This window comes from Ictidomys tridecemlineatus, chromosome 11, assembly GCF_052094955.1.
Source record: "Ictidomys tridecemlineatus isolate mIctTri1 chromosome 11, mIctTri1.hap1, whole genome shotgun sequence".
Classification (NCBI taxonomy): Eukaryota; Metazoa; Chordata; class Mammalia; order Rodentia; family Sciuridae; genus Ictidomys; species Ictidomys tridecemlineatus.
The window spans coordinates 1861040-1881601 of NC_135487.1; the positions used below are offsets into that span (position 1 = coordinate 1861040).

Genomic DNA, 20562 nt, shown 5'->3' on the forward strand with positions numbered 1-20562 from the left:
CCCACGCTCACTGCAACCTCCCACCTGCCCCCGGTTCATCTGCCCACGGGGCCCTGAAGCAGGAGGTGGCCAACCCATTTCACAGATGATGAAACCCTGCACCGAGAGAAGGAGAGGCCACAGGAGCCCCTGGCGACCACAGCACCCACACTGGCCAGGCCTAGGTCTACCTCCAGGCCAGTTCACCTCCCCGGCGGCCAGTGTCATGACAGAGCGGCAGCCCCGGCCTTCCCTCCCTCCACACAGCCCAGGCCACCATGGCCTGCTGGGTCCAGCGTCCCGTGGCCAGCCAATTCCCCTCCACATCCCCAGGTACCGTGTCCAGCTAGCCGAGTGGGCACTTGCCTAGGACCTTAGAGGGCTCTGGCCAGCCACCTGGCCCTACTTAGAGCTGAGGCACTATTCTAAGACGGAGCATTTGTCCTGCAAGGCCCTGGGGACAGCCAGCCCCACTGCAGGCCGGCATCTTCCATTTCCTGGCCGCCTCCATCGCCCCGGGCAGCGCGGAATGACTTGCGATGCCTCTGTAATCTTTATCAAGGCTTGTTCCTGGTAAAAAGCCTCTTTGTTTCAGAGAGATGTGATTTGGCCTTTTCTTCCTCTCCTTTATTCCGTGGTTAATATCCCACTTCCCCGAGCCCCGGGGGCAGCGAGGTAGCCCACAGATTGTTCACATCTCACTGTTTTCCTTCTAAATCACACAGAGGCTCCCCGCCCTGCTAAGCACTGTCTGGGGGCAGGCGGTGCGGGGGTGTCCTTAACCCCTCGCCTCCTGAGCCGTCAATGTGTCAGACCCCTCAGATGCGTGCGGGGCTCCAGCACTGGCTCTGTGCCCTCCCGGCAGGGTGCATGCCCCGCAGCCCTGTGGGGGGGCTGGGCAGCCCCGTGAGCAGCGCCGTGCAAGGCCTTGGGTTCTGCCCTGAGCACACCAAGCAACTGCCGCCAGACACATGTGACGTCCGCCCATGTGTCCGCCCCGCCATCTCAGCCATTTCCAGGTGTGGCTTCTGTGGCAGTGAGCTCAGCCAGGCAGGGCCACCGCCCGTCCCCTCTAAACACTGGCTTCTGTCTTCCCTCCTCAGTCCCTCGAGCCTCTGTTCTGCCTGTCTCTGTGACTTCGACTCCTCTCAGGACCTGATAGAAGTGCAGCCACACAGGATTTGCCCTGTGGCCACCCGCGTATGTCACTGAGCCTGGGGTCCTGGAGGCCATTGATGTAGCATGTGTTGGAACTTCATCCCTTTTTAAGGCTGAATAATATTCCCTTGCCTGCTGGTACACATCCTGCCTGTTCCTCGGCTGACAGACCAGCTGCCTTCCTGGGAGCTGTGTGGGTGAGCGTCAGGGCCGGGTTGTGCAGGCACCTCCTCCAACACACAGCGGGCCTTCAGCCTCGGCAGGCCATTCCCCACTGGGGGAGCGTCCTAACCAGCTACAACAAGGCGAAATCCAGTTTCCCTGTCTGCCCGCTGCCCAGATGCCGGTCCCTGGAAGGGGGTGAGGCTGCCCTCCCCACCCCTTGCTGACTCTCATCTCCTACAGGTGGAGCTACCTCCCTGCACCGTCCACAGGACATGGAGTGGGGGGCCTGGGGGAGCCCCTTGCACTCTGGGCCTGTACACCCCTCTGTCCTGGGTGCTGCTGGCACCATGGCGTCCAGGCAGCCACCTTCTAATACAGGCTGGTGCCCGGGACGGCAAGACCACTGCAGCACTGGGCAATGCCACCGTCCAGCCCAGGCCTCCCACAGGGCCAGGTGTGTCCCCTGACAAGGGCACACATTCTGCCAGGTGGTGGCCCATTCTCTGATGGAAGGGGGACCCTGGGGATCCTGGGAACCAGGATCTGCTCCCTGAAGCTGAGCTGCCACCCCTGGGCCTTGTGCCCAAGAGGCCCGGATCCAACCTGGGCTTCAGGAGGTCCCAGCTGGGGAGGACCCGGGAGGCCACAGATGGGGCATCTCCCCAATCCCCGCTCCTCGGCTCCTCTCGGAGGCCCCACTGATTGGCTGAGGCAGGCTGGAGTCCTGGGGTCCAACTAGAGGGAGCATGGCCAGCTCCTGTGGAGCCAACCAGAGCCCAGAGCACCTGGGCTTGCTGTGCTGTCCAGGACAGGCGGCCTTGGGCAGGGCCAGGCTGGACTGGGGAAGAGGGCTCCATTCACCACCCACCCACCTGTGCTTCTGCAAATGCAGAGGCTTCCAGGGGACTTCAGGGGGCCCAGGGCAGGCAGGCAAGGACCCCTGCCCCAGAGGGCCCCCCACATGGGGCTGCAGAAGGGCCCAGCGGGAGTTCTGCAGACCAGGCTGCCCGAGACAAAGCGTGGTCTTCCCGGGCACGTTCAGGGAAGGAAGTGCCTTCTGTGATTTCTCTTCCCCCTCTTGTCCCCCTCCCTCTGCCGGGCAGTGCTTGGAGGAATGAGGGGTTAAATGCTGAGCCAGCGCGGTGACAACCCCGCCACACTATTTATAGACATATTTATCTCCGTAGCTCCTACCAGCCGCAGGCCTGTGGCTGCCGTTCACGGGCAAGACCACGGACACCCGAGGAAACCAGTGTGGCCCCCGGACCAAGACGTCGGGAGGGAGGCAGCAGCCCGAGGCCGGTCCCCACTCCTAGAGGCCCAGCTTCCGGGGGGAGGCTGAGGGCACCGGGGTTCTGCTGGACTTGGGTTGCCCTTGACCCAGGCTCTTGTCAGGGGCTGCCGTGAGGCAGGGCGGGCTCCCTGGGCAGCGTGGGCAGAGGGAGGCCATGCTGCCAGAGCCCTTTCTGCTGCTGCCTCCGCTACACGCAGAGCAGGCCGTGGGCTCCCAGAGGCTCTGGCCGCTCTGAACGAGAACCGGGGTCTGCAGCCTTGGGCAGAGGAGCCAGGGACCCTGCTTCCAGCCCTGGAGCTGGGGAGAGGCCGGAGAGGCTCTGTGGCCCTGGTGGGCTCCGGTCCTCCGCCCCAGCCCTCTCCCAGGCCCCGCCTCCTCTGGGCACCAGGCTGCTGGCTCCCTGCCCTGCCCTGGCCTCCCACCAGAGTGGGGGTGGGGAGCTGCAGAGGCTGAGCCCCTCTGAGGCACGACACCCCGCCCCTTGGCAGCCAGGACCGGGTGCAGGGACCACCAAGATGCTCCACAGGAAAGTGGTGCCACCTTGTGACCTGGCTCCCGGAGTCCAGGAAGGCCGTCCTGAGTGGATGCACGGTTCGGGGGCCCCAGTGCTGCCCGGGGGTGCAGTCAGTGTGGAGCTATTTCCAGGGACGGAGTCAGCCTGGGAAGGCCCCCGGCCTCCTTCATACCAGAGCCCCTGCCTGGGAGCCTCTCCCTTTCAGGGCCGGGCGCCCTCTGCTTCCCGCTGCAGAACGGCCTCCAGCTCACCGCCCGGCCGCTGCCCAGGAAGGGCTGTGGGTGAGCAGCCGCCCTGGCCCTCTGGCCACCTCCTACCCTAATAAAGACGTGGATAGTTTTAACCATCAAATAAAGTGCTTAACTCCAGCGAGCTCCCCTTCGCCGCTCTGAGCTTCATTTAGCAGGCCAGTGGCGAGAGGAGAAAAGAGAGAAAGAAAAAAATTCATTAATTTTTATTAACAGGGAGAGCCATTTGTTCCCTGTGACAATATTTGACTTGTCGAAATGATTTTCACCTCTGCCACGAGGTGCGCGCTCCCCACATACATCACCCGATTACTCGGAGCGCGCCGGCCCCAGTCATTAGGCAGTGAATTAACGACAGTCCCCACCACTATTAATCACCCTGACAAAGGCGTTAGCGCGCCACTGACCCGAGCGCGGCCCGCGGACACGGCAGCCGGGGGAGAGGCCGCGGTGGAGGAGGTGCCGGGGGCTGCCTGGGGCCTTCCCTGCCGGTCCCCAGATCGCAGGGCGAGTGGCCCGGTCCCGGGCAGCAGGGGCAACAGACTCCAGTTTTCTCTGTTAGTTGTTGGTTTTCCTGCCGCCCCCCCCCTCCCCTGTCCAGGAATGAGGTCCACCTCTGGCCTCATCTCTTCCTCGGCACCCAATCACAGAGCAAGGCCGGCGATCGCCCCATTTTGCAGATGGGGAAACCAAGGCACGGAGACTCCAGGAGGTGCCAAGGTTGTCGAATGGCGAGGGCCATCACTGAGATTCAACCCAGACGTTTGGTCTCCAGAAGGCCCCAAACCAGGGGTTTTGCTGGGGACAGAGCTCAGGATTCCTCCCACTGGGCCCTGTACAGCCCCTCCCAGTTCAGGGCCCACCAAGGGGGAGAGGGGAGCATGACGGGCCCGGCACCAGGCTGGCCCAGGCCCTCCCAAGGGAGACACCAGCCTGGACCTCCCAGGCTGTCCAGGATTCCCGTCTCACGAGCAGGAGAACTCATCTCCAGAAACGATCCAGGCTGCAGAACCATGTCCCCCTGTGCTGGCCCTGAACCTGCATCCCAGGTGTGGCCAGGGGTCAGCTGCGGATGGGCAAAGGTGCGGCAGGAGCTGCCTGGCTCTGTGCATGAGCTGGATGTCCCAGCTCCTCATCCCGGGAAGGGGAGGGCAGGCCACCTGTGGGGTTCCTCCTGAGCACTCCGCAATGACCTCAGCAGAGACTGCCGCAGCCGGCAGGTGGCAGGTGGCCCAGGGAGCGACGCCCCTGCCCCCTCCTTCCCAATACCCTCAACTTTATTTTTTGCACATTAATCCAATTAATCGTCTCTACATTTTAGACCAATTTCTTGGCATTCCCGCAGTCGTCAGACCTGCATTTCGGTCTGGTCCACACCAGAGACTGAGAGCGCTGGGGGGGGGGGACTGGGGGACAACCCCCACCCATTTGTCTTCTTTCCCTGGACTTCTCGTGTTTTATGCCTCAGCAAACTCCCTGATTTTCCTCATTAGCGACTCATTTACGCGTCCCCACGCTCGCCCACCTGTTCCTCCCCCCAGGGTGCTCCAAGGGTGGCCGTGGCCAGTGCTCACTGTGTGAGGCCTGCACCGAGCCCCTGGGAATCAGGTGACGCTGGCCCCCTGGGACCAGAGGTGCGGAGAGGGACCTTCCCTGCTGGGGGTCATACCTGCGTGTTCGTGTGACCCCCGCAGCCAGCACCTGACCTCCTGCGCGCCCCCCTTGGGGCTTCCGCCCTGCTCCATGGCCTAAATGTCTGTCTAGGGCCTGAATTCATGGGGCACGGGAGCATCTTTGGTCTTTACTAGTTGCCAGTTTGGGGGTGACTTGGGGGTCTTCTTCAGAGCTGCATCTCCCTCCCGGGGCACAGGCGGGCAGCCAGTGCCCTCTGATCCTGCTTCCTGCCTTTCTCTGTAGTATTCCTGGGGAAATCTCTCTCTGCTTGTTGGTGGTGGTACCAGCAGTGTAGACAAGCACCAGGCAGCCCAGGTCTTCCCTGCGCTGGCTCCCTGAGTCTCCCAGGAGTCTTTTGGGGCGGGGGGGTGGCAGGACCAAGGGCAGTTGAAGGTGAGCATTCCCCCTTTCCCATGGTGCCTAGCTGTGTGTCAGCAGGCAAGGGCCTTGAGTCTCGGGGGCCTCATGGTGGCATCTATGCAGCAAGGCTTCCATGAGGATGAAGGGGCTTCCAGCCACCTGACACACAGCCAGCCCCCAGCACCAGTCAGTGCATGACAAGGTCACTCCACAGTGAGAACGTGGCTCACCCAGGGAGACAGAGAGCCCGGTCCAGGTTGGACCTCCAGTTTGTACCCCGTCTCTCTCCAACCACTGGAAGATGCTGGGTGGCAGGTGGGGGTGCTCGGCCAGGGCCAGACAGGAGCAGGCTGTGGTCAGCAGAGGGCTCGCCCCATGACAAGGTCACTCCACAGTGAGAACGTGGCTCACCCAGGGAGACAGAGAGCCCGGTCCAGGTTGGACCTCCAGTTTGTACCCCGTCTCTCTCCAACCACTGGAAGATGCTGGGTGGCAGGTGGGGGTGCTCGGCCAGGGCCAGACAGGAGCAGGCTGAGGGTCAGCGGAGGGCTCGCCCCAGTGGGACATCTGCACTGGCCTGGAGGGTCAGCGGAGGGCTCGCCCCAGTGGGACATCTGCACTGGCCTGGAGGGTCAGCAGAGGGCTCGCCCCAGTGGGGCATCTGCACTGGCCTGGAGGGCCAGGGAAACCTGGAGAATGCTCCGTGGCCAGGGCACCTGGCAGCCTCTGCAAGCTGCCCTCCTGGGCAGGGCTGGCTGCTCCTCAGCTGAGGGCAGGCTGCGGGGGAGGCTGGGTGTGGAAGTCCACCGTTCCTAGCAGCTAATGAATTTAGCCAAACAGGGGGCGAGGGGCTGCTCCCAAGACCCCAGACCAGGTACAGGCAGCAGCAGGTCCGGGGTCTCAGCCCCCACCCCACCTGCTGAGACGGGGAAGCAGCCTCTTTGTGAGGCATTAGCTCAGCGGACGTTTGATGAGCATTTGACAGAACGGGGGGGGGGGGGGGGGCTGGGAAAGGAGGCCAGGTGCCCGTCCCCGAGCCAGGGCGTGCTCCTGCCAGGAAGCCAGGCAGACAAGAGGACCTGGAGCTTCCATGGTGACCTGAACAGGTCTGTGGAGCACACACTCGATGCTGGGTCACCTGACACAGAGATGCCCACTTCCTAGTGGAGGAGGACAGAACACAGGGGCCACACAGGGTGGAGGGCGCCCCACACCTTGGGAACAGGTACATGGCCCCAAATACAAGAAGGAGGGAGAATCAGCCCTGGCTCTGCATGACGGCCCACGCGCACCCCGCCACCCTGACGTGCCCTGCAGGAGCCGAGTGCCCATCTGGGAGCAGTGCCCACGCGGGGCTCAGTGGGCAGGGCCCTGTGGCCCATTTCCCAGTTGCCCACCCAACATAGCCCCCTCCCTGGAATTACTACCTCCCCCCGGTCCCGTGATCAGGCCAGACCGTGACCTCATTCCCTCACGGGTCAACTCACTTGGCCATGCCTCTCGCAGGCCACTCGCCTGCCGCCTGCACTTAGCTAGCAATCCCTCACGCGGCCTGGCCGCCGTCTCCAGGTCCCGTGCACATGGACGCTTTCTATCCAGTCAGCAACGCCTCAGGGTGCTGTGGGGCTGAGCCATGTGCAGCCCGGAGAGGAGCGGCCGTCCTGCTCCGTGCGGGCAGCCCGCGGTGCCCGGGCCAGCCTCAGCCCCCCACCAGGAACCCTGGAGGCTCTAGTCCCGCAGGCCCACACCCCCCGGCTCCTGGAAGCAAGGAGGGCGACCCCCATCTCCAGAACCCCGTCCTCTCACGTAGCCCGTCACGCTGCTCGCCAGCCCCAGGCGCCTGGGATCATTTGAAATCACTTTTGGAACCTCAGAAAGCCATGAGAACAGAACGAGCTCTTGCGCTCGTTCACACCTTCTGGGACGCCTCTGCCCGACACCTGGGGTGCGGGACTCACCGGGCAGCAGCCTCTTACAGTCCGTGCAGAGTTAGGGTCTGGTGGCCGGTGGTCCAGCCGGGAACAACCGCTCTAGAGGGGCAGGAGAGGTGGACACAGGGCAGGGATGAGCAGGCCCAAGCATGGCGTGAGCTGGCCACAGCACCTGCCTGAGAGAGAGAACCTCCCCTGGAGGCCCCCGGGAATGACCCTACTCTGTGCCATGAATGTGGATGACTGTCCCTTCACGGCTGAGGGCTGAATTCTGCTCCCCCCATTTACATACGCGAGCCCTTCTCCCCAGCACCTCCACAGGTGGTCATGTGTTGGAAGTAGGGTCCCCTTAATAGTAGTAGGGTGGCCACTAATCCTAAATGACTGTTCCTATAGAAACAGAAACGCGAATACCCACACGGAGGGAGAAACCTAGCGGAACAGAAGTCCAGGGTCGGGTGAGGTTTCTGTAAAGCCAAGGAGAACCAGACTGCACCAAGGCAGGGCGGGGCCAGAGGCAGGGGGGAGGCCAGGAGCGGATTCTCAAGGACTCGGGGGACAGGTAACCCTGTCCACGCCTTGATTTTGGACTTCCAGCCTCCAGAACTTTGAAAGAACAGATGTCTGCTGTTCGAGGCACCTGTCTGGGGTACTTTGTTAGGACGGCCCCATGAAATGGGTACATCCATGTGTTCAATCGACTGGTTTTGCTTAACCACGTTTTTTAAACACCTACTATGTGCCAGGTGACCAAAGGAGCTCATCCGGGTTGGCGAGATGTGCGAGCCTCGTCTGCCTGGAAGCCCCTGGTTTGCAGACTGTGTGTGGTGTCAGAGGAGGGTAGATTATAGGGGCTTCCGCGCGACGCCTTTCCTCAAGCTTCTAGAGGCCCAGGTCTGCTCCCACCCCGGTCCTTCTCTGTGGCTACCGGCCTTTCCTCCACTGCAGAGCCGGGGGCCCGGCCCCTGCCACCCAGGTGAGGCGGAGAGCTGCAGGAGCACGGGGCAGCCCCATCACGTCCCGGACCGGCCACCTCCTGCGCCTGGTTCAGGTGCGCGGTCTCCTGCACTGCTGGCCGCTCCATCCTGAACCACTCGCCTCCCAAGAGCAGGTCATTTTCCAAACCAGGCCCTTCACAGAGCCCGGGAAAGTGGCGTTTAATAACCCAGACAGAGAGCGTCCCGGGCCACGACCTGCACCAGAGGAAGGGGCAGGAGGGGCTCCCGGCAGAGCTGGCTGCCCGCCGCAGGAGCCGCAAGGTCAGATCAGCCAGCTGCCCTGAGATAAGCTTTTCCATCCTAAAAACAGGAGCCAGTGAATCCGTAAAGACAGAAAGCAGAATGGAGCCACTGGGCAGGGTGGCCGGGGTCACAGCTCAGGGGTGCTGAGGTTTCGCCAGAAACAAAACAGCACGGGTACAGACATGCACCGGGCAGGAGCCGCCAACTGGTCCACGCCAGGGACGGCACAGCCATGGCGCTCTCCATGCCGAGGGCCATGCACCGTGCACATTGACCACCGTTCAGCACCACAGGCCGGGCCTCCGGGACAGGGCTGCCCCCACTGCCACAGCCCTCCTGTCTCTTCTACGCGTCACCCTCTTACCCTGCTGGGGTCACATGCTCTCCTGGCCCCAGCCACGCTTACTCCTGGTGACGCATCCGGCACAGAGAGACTTTGCCCGGGAAAGGAAGAAGGTCTCCCGCGTGGGCAAGGGTCTGGGGCCTTGGGAGGACAGAAAGGGGGCGGCTGGCAGAGACCCCGCATGCTCCAGCAGCTTGTGACAAAGTGCCTCCCGAGAGGGGCCCGACCGTGTCACTCGGAACAAAGAGGGCGCTGCCAAGGAAGCCGTTTCAGAACTAATTGTTCCCGTTTCTTTGTGAACCGTCTTTGGGGCTCCTGGGAGATCTGCTCGCAGGGAGCTCGGCAGAAGCCGCGCGAAGAGGGACACAGCGGCCCGTAAACAAGGCTGAGGCTGGCACTCGCCCGGAGGAGGGCCCTGCTATCTCGCTCTGTGTGCCGGGAGGTCCCCGCACAGATGGGTTTCCAGAACCCGTCCCGCTCCCTCCTTGCCCGGGGCGGACTGGGGCTGGGGGCCATCCTTGCTGACCGGCTTCTCCGCAGCCGGGCGGGCAGGGGACACTTAATTGTGGAGCCCGTTTGCTGGCAGGAAGCCCTGCCTCGTCCAGCGGGTAGCAGCATGATAATGAGACAGTTTCTATGGAAATGAGCTTATAACTATTCATTTTCTCCCCATTCCCGACCCATCCACAAAGAGGTTTTCCAAAATGACCCCCATTTTCCTACCCCCAACATCTCCTCACGCCATTGCCCGACCCGCTAATCAGCTCGAGGAGAAGCAAAGAGGAAATGCCGCCCTTTGACGAGATGTGGGAAACCACCTCGGTCTGAGCTCCGCGGCTGTGACCAGCAAACAAAGAGCCCTGGCCTGCTCCGGGGCCAAGTTTCAAGTAAACTTTCCCCTGAGCACCCTGAGCGTGTTTTGTGTGTTTCTGGTGAGATCTGAGCGCTGCTCGGCTGGCTTTTGAGAAGCTCTGAACACTGCTCTGTTCGGCCGGAACATTCCGCCCTGGCTCCATCCTGCCGCCCACCCTCACCTGTCAGCTGCTCCCGCAATCCCCTGTCCTCCTCTGAACGGCAAAGAACCAGGGAGGGGGCTCCGTTTAAATGACACAAAGTCCACTCCCAGCAGCCCCTGGGCCCATCCGGAGCCACCACCTTCTCTACATTTTCTCTGCACGTTCCTGGGGCTCTGAGACAGAATACATGGCCAGCCCAGTCAAGGGACAGGAAAAGTAAGGGAAGGGCAGCCACAAATCCATGCAGCGTCTTGTCACAAAATGGCACCATGGGGCTCAGACCCAGGCCCAGCCTTTCACACTGTGTGGCCTTAGGCAAGGTGCCTAACCTCTCTGAGCCTCAGCTGGGCCACCTGCAGGTTCAGGAGGGAAGCTGCCCCACCCAGTGCGCTGGGAGAGGAGAACGGGCATTCCTGTGTGGTCCTGGCATGGCACCTGGGCAAAGCTCTCTGGTCAAGGCTAACCAGCATGACCGGGTGCTGTCATCAGTGCATGCCAAGGAAGGCCTGCCGTATTGTCCAGTAGTGCCCCTTGCAGCTCCTGCCCAGGACAGGGGAGGGGTGTGGCCCCCAAAGCCCACTGTTCCTCCATGTCCTCCTCGGTGTCAAGCAGCCACTGTGCACATAGTAGGCACCCATGAATTCTGTGTTCATAAGTGGGGGGGCATCTCGGGCCCACACCATCAGACTCGCTGGGCACCAGGAGCCAAGCCTTGCTACAGTGGGTTCTGAGGGACCCTGGGGCTGGGCAAAGGCTCTGGGGCTGGCCGGCCACACGTCCCCTTTCCATCCCACCCTGCTTCCTGTCCTCTCCAAATGGCACCAGGGCAGGGACGAGGTCTCACCTGGGGTCCCCAGGAGCCATCCCTGCAGGGCTCACCAGCTCTGTGTGCCACAGGGCAGCTTCAGCCACAGGAACGTGAACACACAGGAGCCCTGGGCCAGCAGCCCCCAAACACAGCTGGCACTGAGTGGGTGGACTCCCCAGCCGGGGCAGTGGGAAACAGGAGACAGGTCACCCGTGAACTCTGAATTTCTGAGAGGCCACAGGTCACCGTGCAGCCTGACTGTGACCTGGGCGGGGGGTGATGTCCTCAAAGGCGGGCGCAGCTTACCTAAGCCTCCTGTAACCGCGGTGCTGCCTTTTACCTGGGGCCTGGATCTAGACGCTCCCCTGGGGCAGCTGGCCCTACCCGGCCCTCCAAGCTCTCCTGGGCCTCTGCTGACCCCACGGCCAGCATTCAACCTGGATGAGACCACCTCCTGGACGGCAGGTCAAAGCCGCGAATTCTGGGTCAAGTTCTCCCTGACCCGGGGTCAAAGCCGAACGTGGCGTCTCGGTCCCTGTGACGGCCACTTTGTTTGGAAGTGACATCTTTAAGAGGTAAAGTGAGGTCACGGGGGGGGCCTGCTCCAGTGTCACTGGTGTCCTGGAGGACCGGAGGACGCCGAGGCTCACAGGGTGGAGGTGACCAGGTGAGGACACCTGGGCCTGGAGGCCTCCGGAGGACATCGGGAGGCTGTTCAGAGGCCACTGTGGTGGCGGCCACCAGGAGTCCCCAGGAGTTCCTGTGGCTGAAGCTCCGCCTGTGGCCCTCAGAGCTGGGGGCCCTGCAGGGACGGCTCCTGGGGAAGCCCAGCGAGTCAGAGCCCCTGAGGGAGGAGGGGGAGCTGGCTGAGGCCCTGCTCACCCTCGGCCTGACCCCTCCGGTCTGCCTGGGCCTCAAGTCTGTCCCTGGTCCCAGGCTGGGGCTGCCCAGGGGCCAGGTCGGGGCTCACCTTTAAGAAAAAGGATTCCACAAAGCCTCAGCCTGGGCCCCTCTGTCTCTCCATGAAAGTCGGGGAACCCATTACCGTCGGGTTGCAAAGCCAGCGCTTCCCCGACCCCCGAGAACAGAGCCACCCCCCAGCATTTATAGAAAACACCAGTCAGGAGTCACATGACTCAGCACAGCGGGAAGTGTCAGGGCGTAGGTGGAAGAAGACGTGTAAACAGAGTTTAGATGCTTCTGATTTAAATAATCACAGCCCGGGCTTGACCAAGACCCCTGCGGACATGCAAATCAGGTCTGATTCCCTCTTGGGAAAATGACCGCCTCCCACCCCCAGCAAGGAGCAAGGTCTTCTTCTTCCGCCAGGTCCAGTCTGTCCATGGAGGACCTGACTGAGGCGAGGGGGTTGCCCATCCCTACCGGGACCATGGCTGGCATTTGGAAGGTGCTACTCAGGTTTCTGAGTGGTTTGGCAGCTCTTCTGGGAAAGAAATCGTCTTTACGTCCATGTGAGATACACCAGACCCCAAAGGGTGCCCAGTGTCACCTCCAGACACAGATGCCAGCTTGGTTCTCAGAACAGGGGTCTGCGTCGTCTCCAGAAATTCCTGCTTTCCCCACTTCCACCATGTGTGAGTCACACTATGTCAAGGAAAGGTGCTCAGAGAGCAAGCGCAGTCCAGGAGCTGGGCTCAGGTGCCCCCTGGGGCGGGGCTGCGTCTGCCAGGAGCTGCCCGGGGTCCCTGGAGCTTCCGGCCACTTTGCTAGCCCAGAGCCAGCCAACACCGCCCCCTCAGGGAGGGGGTGCTGACCAAAGTCCCCGTCCTGCAGGATCAAGCCTGGCGCAGGCTGGAGAGTGTCCGGGCCTCCTGTTCCGCGTCCCTACCCACCCACATCCTCAGTGACCCCCGGCCCGTGACTCCACTGTAATCTGCAGCCTTTTCTCTCATCCACAGTCCCTCCTCTGCCCGGGACCTTATCCACCAACAACTGAACCCGGCCAGGACTGTTTCCCAGGGGAAATCAGAGCCCTCACAAAAAAAGTTGGGGTGTTTTCCCTCAAAATGGGTTAAGGAGGGCGTGGAGCTTAGAAACACAGCTGCTGGATAAAAACGGCATAAACACAATCGATAAAATGGAATAAAGACAGTCAGTACAAGGGCGTGCGGGCTGTTTGGGGGACACACTGGTACTGAAAAATTCTGGGCTATTCTTCTGAACTTCGAATCTGAGATGGTGCTGAGTCCTCACCTGCCCAGATCACCACCTCCCTGGGGTCAGAGCTCACTCCAGCTCAGCCATGGCCTCCTCCGGGTCCTGCTCTGTGAGCACAGCAGGCCCCGCCAGGCAGGTGTGGCCAGCACTGGGCCTCCTGCTCATCCCCAACGCCAGGTTCTGTCCAGATACTCCGAGACCCACAAGCACCCTGCTGTGAGCCCCACGGCCAGGCCCTGACACTGAGAGGCCACCAACCCCAGCAGGTGCACCCGGAGGTCTCCCCAGAGCTGACCCACCCTGGGTCCTGGAGAACACGAGGAGAAGCCACCTTCTGCTTCTCTGCAAGGGCTTGTGGCCAGCCCGATGCTGGGGGCAGGCTGGGATGGAATCCAGGTGTCACTCAGCCTGTGCTGGAAGGAGCCCCTCGGTGAGCCCTGCCCCCAGGTGAAGGCACAGCCTGCAGTCGATGGGTTGGGAGAAAAAATCCCCAAAGCAGATTCGCGTTTTTCCTTCCCAGTTCCCGTCAGTTAAAACTCATGAGAGAGAGAGAGAGAGAGAGAGAGAGAGAGAGAGAGAGAGAGAGAGAGAGAGAGCTCTAAGTGCATAGCCCCTGCCGTCACCAGGAGGAGGGGACACCAGCCCAGAAAATCCTTCCACACTAGAAGAACATTTTGTCCTCTTGGGGGTATTGATCTGGGTGTGAGCCAACACGTCTTTTGAATGACAGCCATTGACGTACGAATCCAGCCGTGCATCTGAGGCAGGCCCCTCCTGCAGAGAGGGGGTGGCTGTAGGGATCACCTCTGATCATCCCAGACCCCCAGAATCCTCTCCCCCAAAGTTCACTTAAAATCAAACCCGTGACCCTTAAAATTCACGGGGCCATGACCAAATGCCAGGCCAGGGCCCTGCTGCCTGGGAGCCCGCAGTCAGCCCCGTGAGCTGCCCTGGGCAGCCCGGCCGCATTCTATCACACTCCAAGTGGACTCTCAGAATAAATGGGAGAGGAAATCAAGGAGATAGATTAGCGCTGCAGGATATTTGTCATCCCCTCTGTCCTTCCTTCCCCAAGAATCTCGGTGATGAATTTGCAAATGGTCCTGGATTATGACAGAGCTGTTTTCTCTCTTCATTATTTATCCCTTCCCTGCACACCTCGATTAGAGGCCACAGTGACAAATGCATATGAATAAAAGGCAAAGACAATATTTTAGCAACGTGTTGTAAATCTCTTTCTACGCATTATTAATTTAAAGAAGCCCATTACACCCGGCAGCTCTGAAGAGGAAGACCGGCGTGGTGTGGCGTAGGAAGGGCTTCCGCCCAGAGGGTCAGAGAAAGGAAAGGCAAAGTCGGCCTCACCCTGGTGGAGGTCACTGCTTCTCGCCAAGTCCCTGCAGCCCCTGAGATTCCACTCAGAAGACAAAACGTTTACCCCCAACGCAAGCACAATTGGCAAAGTGGGAAGCGGCGCGTTTGAGATGATCTCATTTTTCAGGAACTGCGAAGGGAGGCCCCAGGTGCTGGGAGCGGGTGTCCCTCCCCTCCCGCCCTCCCGGAGGACCAGGAGGAAGGACAGGAGAGCTCATGGAAGGTGCCCTGCCGTGCGGGAGCCCTGGTGCATCGCACCAGGAACCCAAAGTCCTGGCTGAGGCGATGCTAATCGGGAGCAGCCGCCGCAGCGTGGCCAGGCCCTGCAGCCGGGGTTTTCTTTCCCCTATTTTCTTTTCTTTCAAAACCCTCCAAGAAAGGAGCCTGGGCCCGGGCCCCAACGCCTGCCTTGGCTGGGGGGCAGCTGTCGTGGGCCTGAGCCAGCTGGGGAAGTCTCCCCAGGGACCTCCCTTGGGAGATCCGGAGGGACGGCAGCATCACCCGGGTCGGGGTCCCTGGGGAAGAGCCAGCAGCCCTGAGAGGCCGGGATGGCGGGCCCTGGCCCCAGAGCTCTGGAGCAGGGCAGGGCCCAGCACAGAGGTTCACAGGGGCCTGGGGCCCAGGGTCCAGGAAGGAGCAGAACAAACTTCCAGGAGGGACGGCAGAGCAGCCCAGGGAGAGGCTCCACTCTCCTCCCAACCAAAGGCTGGTTTCCGGTGTCTGTCTGTTTGTTTTGTGAGACGGAATTTGAATTTCTCTCTCTTGGGTGCAGACCGATGCCCCTGTAAGTAGGACCGGCTCCCAGCAGTCTCCCACCCACACTCCTCCCTTGGTGCCTGAGGGTGGCTGGGGCCAGCGCACATCCTAACCTGGATTTGAGCCTTCCTCCTCTCCCAGACCCCGAGGCCATCCTGGGGGATGACCAGTGGTCCACAGGACGCTGCAGCGGGGCCTCTCTGCAGGCCTCAGGAACACGGGGGAGCACAGCCGGGGCCTCAGGGCCAGAGGGGACAGGGACGGGGAGGAAAGCCTCTCCAAGCCATGTAGGGCTGGACCCACAGGGTCGGTCGGGAGGATTGGGGCCTAGGGACCTGCCCTGAGCCAGGCAAAGCTGTGCCCATGGCCCTGAGCCACCTCCAGGGCTGCTCTCGGCCCCACCGGATTCTGATTTCACCCTGGCCAGCATCTTTTCCCAGAGGACAGGCTGTGTCCAGAGCATGTGAGAGGCCATCAGGCAGCAGACAGCTCTGTCCCCCCGTAACCAGGGGTTGGTGTGAGCTCCCCCGCCCCACAGTGTCCATCCTCCGCGAGGGAGGGTGCGCCAGCCTGCAGTGACAGCCCCATCAGTCCATTTAGGGACTCGGTGGTGGCTCGCCGTGCAGATCCTAATGACTCATCACAGGCCTGGCCCTGGCAGGTCCTGGTGACAGCCCAGCGGCACACACAGGAAAACAGTGGCAGGGCCCAGTGGGACCCGAAGCTCTAAAATCAGAAAGTCACAGACAAAAGGGCTCAGGATGGCGAGTCGGGCGGAGGGGAGAGGAGTCCCTGGTGGACTGCACTCGGCGTCCTCTCATCAGCCTAATTGCTTCAGGAGATGGGGGCCCCTTTAAAGCTGGGCTTGCAGAGGAAGACTCCCCCGTAACACGCCGAATCGAAAGCCACCGAGTCCGGGTGGCGAGGTGGAGGTGCACATATTAATTTGAATTTTGTAAGACAAGTGCTGCGTGTTATTAATATAATTGCCAGTTGCAGAAACGGAGCGTTGACTGCGCTGCCTGCATCACTTTGCGCTCGCGGCTCCGTGGTACGCGTAACGTTCAGCTGGTGTTTACAGAGCAGACGACTGTTAATCAGAGTAAATTAAATGTGTACTTGAAACCCCCACTTAAGGCCCAGCTAATTATTTTTTGATCCAAACAGGACTGCCTTTTCCGGAAGGGTGAATCGGGGCTCTCTGGGACCAAATGGGAGCGCGAGGAGACGTTGCCAGCATTGACGCCCGCCTCCAGATTGGCGCTGGGGAATTTTGCCTGTCCCGCTTCCCCACATGGGTGACGGTGACTTCCACACCAGCCCCAGTCTGGCCCAGCCTGGTGCCACATGTAAAGGAGCCAGCAAGGGCACGTGTGGCTTCCTCCACTGGACAGCCCATGCCCCCTGGGAGCACAACAGCCAGGTGTGCCCTTCAGCTGCACGTGGGCCATGCTCCCTGGTCATGCAGTGGACAGAGCACAGCACAGATCATCGGCCTCCACGCACACCCACGTGTGCACATGCACCTGCATGCTCACGAACACACGGGGACACGTGCACACAACCAGCCCAGGACCCCAGGGCCTGCCGGCTCAACCTCTACCCTCCTGGCATGTCCCTCACCTCCTCATCCCCCAGGCCCACCCACTGGCCACACTGCCCCAAGTCCACCCCTCTGGCCACAGGTCATGAACGTGTAAAGGTGCAGAGACAGGAAGAAGGCCCAGATCCCCAGGGGCGGGAAGAGAAGTGGGCACAGCGGGCTGAACAGCCCTGCTCCTCTCAGCAGGAGGGATCTGGCCTGTCTTCCAGTCCCGGGTGGAAAGGGCAAAGAGCCCAGCAGAAGGACAGACCTGAGCCTCTGGAAAGGCCCTCCCGTCTGAGGACAGGGCTCCACCATCCCTGAAGCTGTGTGGGTCTGGGCTGAGTCCTTGTGGCCTCCGCATGTCCAGAGGCAGGTGGTCAGCGGCACAGCACTGTGCTAGACAGCACTGCCCTGCCCATGTTGAGCGCCCAGGAGGAGGTGCAGCAACCTAGAGCAACGTGCTCCGTGCCTTTGGAGGCAGACAGTCGGTGGGGGCTGCTCTGGGGTCGGTCGTCACACTGCTGAGCCCATCTACTGGGAGATGAGAAGCTAATGAACAGGGCAGGCTCAGGAGATCAGCAAGACCATGCACAGACGGCACCTAGCAGGCTGCGGCACCTCTCGGTGGGTGGGCGGACAGGTGGATGGGTGGACGGATGGGTGGGTGGATGGGTGGATGGGTGAATGGAGGGATGGGTGGGTGGATGGGTGGATGAATGGGTGGGTGGATGGGTGGATGGATGGATGGATGGATGAATGGGTGGGTGGATGGGTGGATGGATGGATGGATGGATGGGTAGATGGGTGGGTGGGTGGGTGGATGGATGGGTGGGAGGATGGATGGGTGGGAGGATGGATGGGTGGGTGGATGGGTGGTTGGATGGGTGGTTGGATGGGTGGATAGATGGATGGGTGGTTGGATGGGTGGTTGGATGGGTGGATGGATGGATGGGTGGGTGGATGGGTGGGTGTATGGGTGGATGGATGGGTGGTTGGATGGGTGGTTGGATGGGTGGTTGGATGGGTGGTTGGATGGGTGGTTGGATGGATGGATGGATAGATGGGTGGATGGATGGGTGGTTGGATGGGTGGTTGGATGGGTGGATGGATGGATGGGTGGGTGTATGGGTGGATGGATGGGTGGATGGATGGATGGGTGGATGGATGGGTGGATGGATGGGTGGATGGATGGATGGGTGGATGGATGGGTGGTTGGATGGGTGGTTGGATGGGTGGATGGATGGATGGGTGGGTGTATGGGTGGTTGGATGGATGGATGGATGGATGGGTGGATGGATGGGTGGATGGATGGGTGGATGGATGGATGGGTGGATGGATGGGTGGTTGGATGGGTGGTTGGATGGGTGGATGGATGGATGGGTGGGTGTATGGGTGGATGGATGGGTGGATGGATGGATGGATGGGTGGATGGATGGGTGGATGGGTGGATGGATGGGTGGGTGTATGGGTGGGTGTATGGGTGGATGGATGGATCGGTGGATGGAAAATGGTTGGGTGAGTGCATAAGTGGTTAAATGGATGGATGGATAGACAGACAGATGGATGGGTGGACAAATGGATGGGTAAATAGGTGAATGGACAGGTGGTTGGAGAAACATGTCTTCATCTCAAAAGACTTGTTTATTTGGTTACAAGAGCCCAACATAATATTGTCCCAGATTCTGTGGGAGATCCTCCAGACTCCCTTCCTTCCTCACCCTCACCAGCACAGAGGCCCTCCCAAGCTGAGAGAGGACTCCAACACAGAGTCCATGCACAGCCTGGGTCTGGCCCAGCTTTGATTTCCTGCATGGATCTCAAGGAGGAGGATGCCCTCCTCACAGAGTTGCACCGCAGGGTCAGGAGAGAAGCCGGCAGAGGAGACTCCCACAAACCCACACTTCCTCTCCAAGAGCGGGGTACCTTAGATCCAAGCCAAGTTTTCTTTTCGAAGGTCTAAAAGCCACAGCAGGCCCTGTAGCAGACTCTCGGGAGGACAAGCTCAACTCTGGCCTGTGAAGGTGCGTTGCCTGGGTGAAGGTCCCCGGCCGTGCAGCTGGGCTGCGTCTTCTCTGGGACTGAGGGGTGCTAGCCACCTTGGTGAGGCTGCTCTGGTTGGCTGAACAGCTTGCTGCTGAGACGAGCCGGCTGAGCCTGTGCCCCGGTCGCCCCAGGACAGGGGTCTCCAGTTTGATGTCCTTCTCACTGGCCTATGCCCAGGTCCTGATGGGACCGTGTACAGAAAATGTCCCCCTGCGTTGTACCCTCTGGTGACAGAAGGTGGCCTGGCACCGTGTGCTTTGGGGCCAGAGGGCTGAGCCTCACTCTGGGCAACAGGGGTGGTGTCCAGATCCAGGGTTTCACTTACAAATGAAGAGACAAGTTCTGGATGGTTCTCCCTAAGCCACTCTGCCGAGAGTGGTGCCGGGACTTCTCCAACTTGCTTCTTCCTGTAGCACTGAGTTCTTGCTGGCTTGGGGAGGCTGTCTGTCCCCTGTCCTGGCTGACACTATGTGTTGTTCCTCTGGGCAGTCATTCGGGGGAATCCCCAGGGGAACACGGAGACTGGGCACTGTCCTTTCTGGCCTTGCTGGCCAGGGGATCCAGTGAGCTTCGTCTGGCTTCTGGCCTTTGACTCTCACCCAGGTCTCTGTCCTCGGACTGCCGGGCCTCCTTGTCCATCACAGCAGCTGAGCCTGGAAAACGCCCGGTTCCCAGCTCCCTCGGTGGCAAGGAGGAGCCCCTGTCCCAGGCCCAAGGGAAACAGAGAGTAGCTTCCAAGGACGGCAGCCGTGAGTGCATCTCAGAAAAGCCACTCCCACCTCGGAGTCTCTGAATCAGCCTGGACCTTCCTCCCTCTCCATCCACCACGGGGGATGAGAACTTCAGTGAGTGAATGTGTGGGTGTCTCTCTACTAAAATAGCATCCAGCCACGACTTGGAATAAAAGGACATCCCCTGAGGTGGCCCGGTGTCCAGCTGAGGCTCTTGCATGCCAGCCAGCCCATCACCTGCCCACAGACCTTGCCAGGAGCCAGACTTCTTCAGCCAGGCTCGGGGGCCGCTCAGCACCTGAATGGCCGACCTTGAGAGGGGCCCTGGCTAGCTGTGCCCCAAGGTGGGGGGCTCTGCTCTCTCCAGGCTCTGGCTCCATCCCCAGCCTCTTTTGGCGCCAGGGGAATGGTGGTCACTGAGCCCACTGGAAGCCATCCTGGCTGGCCAGGGGGTCCAGCCGGCTTCATCTGGGTTCTGGCCTTTGACTCACCCCCTTCTCCATCCCTAGTGAGGCTGCCCCCTATGCCTGGACCTCAAGGTGAAGCTGGCAGTGTGCTCCCCTGTCTCCCCGACTCCCTGCCACCCTGGCAAGGAGAAACCCACCTGCAGAGGACTCAAGAGGCCCCCCAATGCCAGCTCTCAGAGCTGGGAGCAAGGTCCTCTCCCACTGGCCCCAATCCCATGCTGCCTCTGCAACAGCAGCCCCTGCCCGCTGGCTCTCCTGACTCCCACTGGTTAAGGACGCGCGTTGAGTAAGGCTGGGCCTTGCAGAGGACTTTCAACACGAGTTAGGTAACAGCGATGGATTTCAACAGCTCTCAGGGGACCCTGGCATCTCAGGGAAGCAGGCCGGGAGCGAGGGTCTCCAGGGCTTCCCGTGAGCGGCTGCACAGAGGCAGGATGAGCCCAGCAGGCCCCAGACTCTGCTATGTGCTGGCCAGGAGATGGAGCTGGGCGGACAGTGCCAAGGCCTGAAGGTGCAGCCTGCAGGACAGCTGGCCCGCTGGGCTCATGGGGCCGAGATCCTGTGGGGCCACTTGGGTGTCCAGAGACAGTGCCACCAACTCCTCTGGTGGCCTCACTCCAACCAGTGTCTGCTTCTGAAGAAATGAGTGGGCAGCCCCTTCCTGATGGCCTCTCAAGGGTGGCACCATCCCCCCCGC

At 61.2% G+C, this 20562-nt stretch overlaps 1 protein-coding gene across 9 annotated transcripts in view; it reads right to left on the minus strand.

The window, feature by feature from the left end:
* The window catches only part of Prdm16 (PR/SET domain 16), a 318869-nt gene that overhangs the window by 227628 nt on the left and 70679 nt on the right, over positions 1–20562 (minus strand). The gene's annotated exons all lie outside the window — the stretch shown is intronic.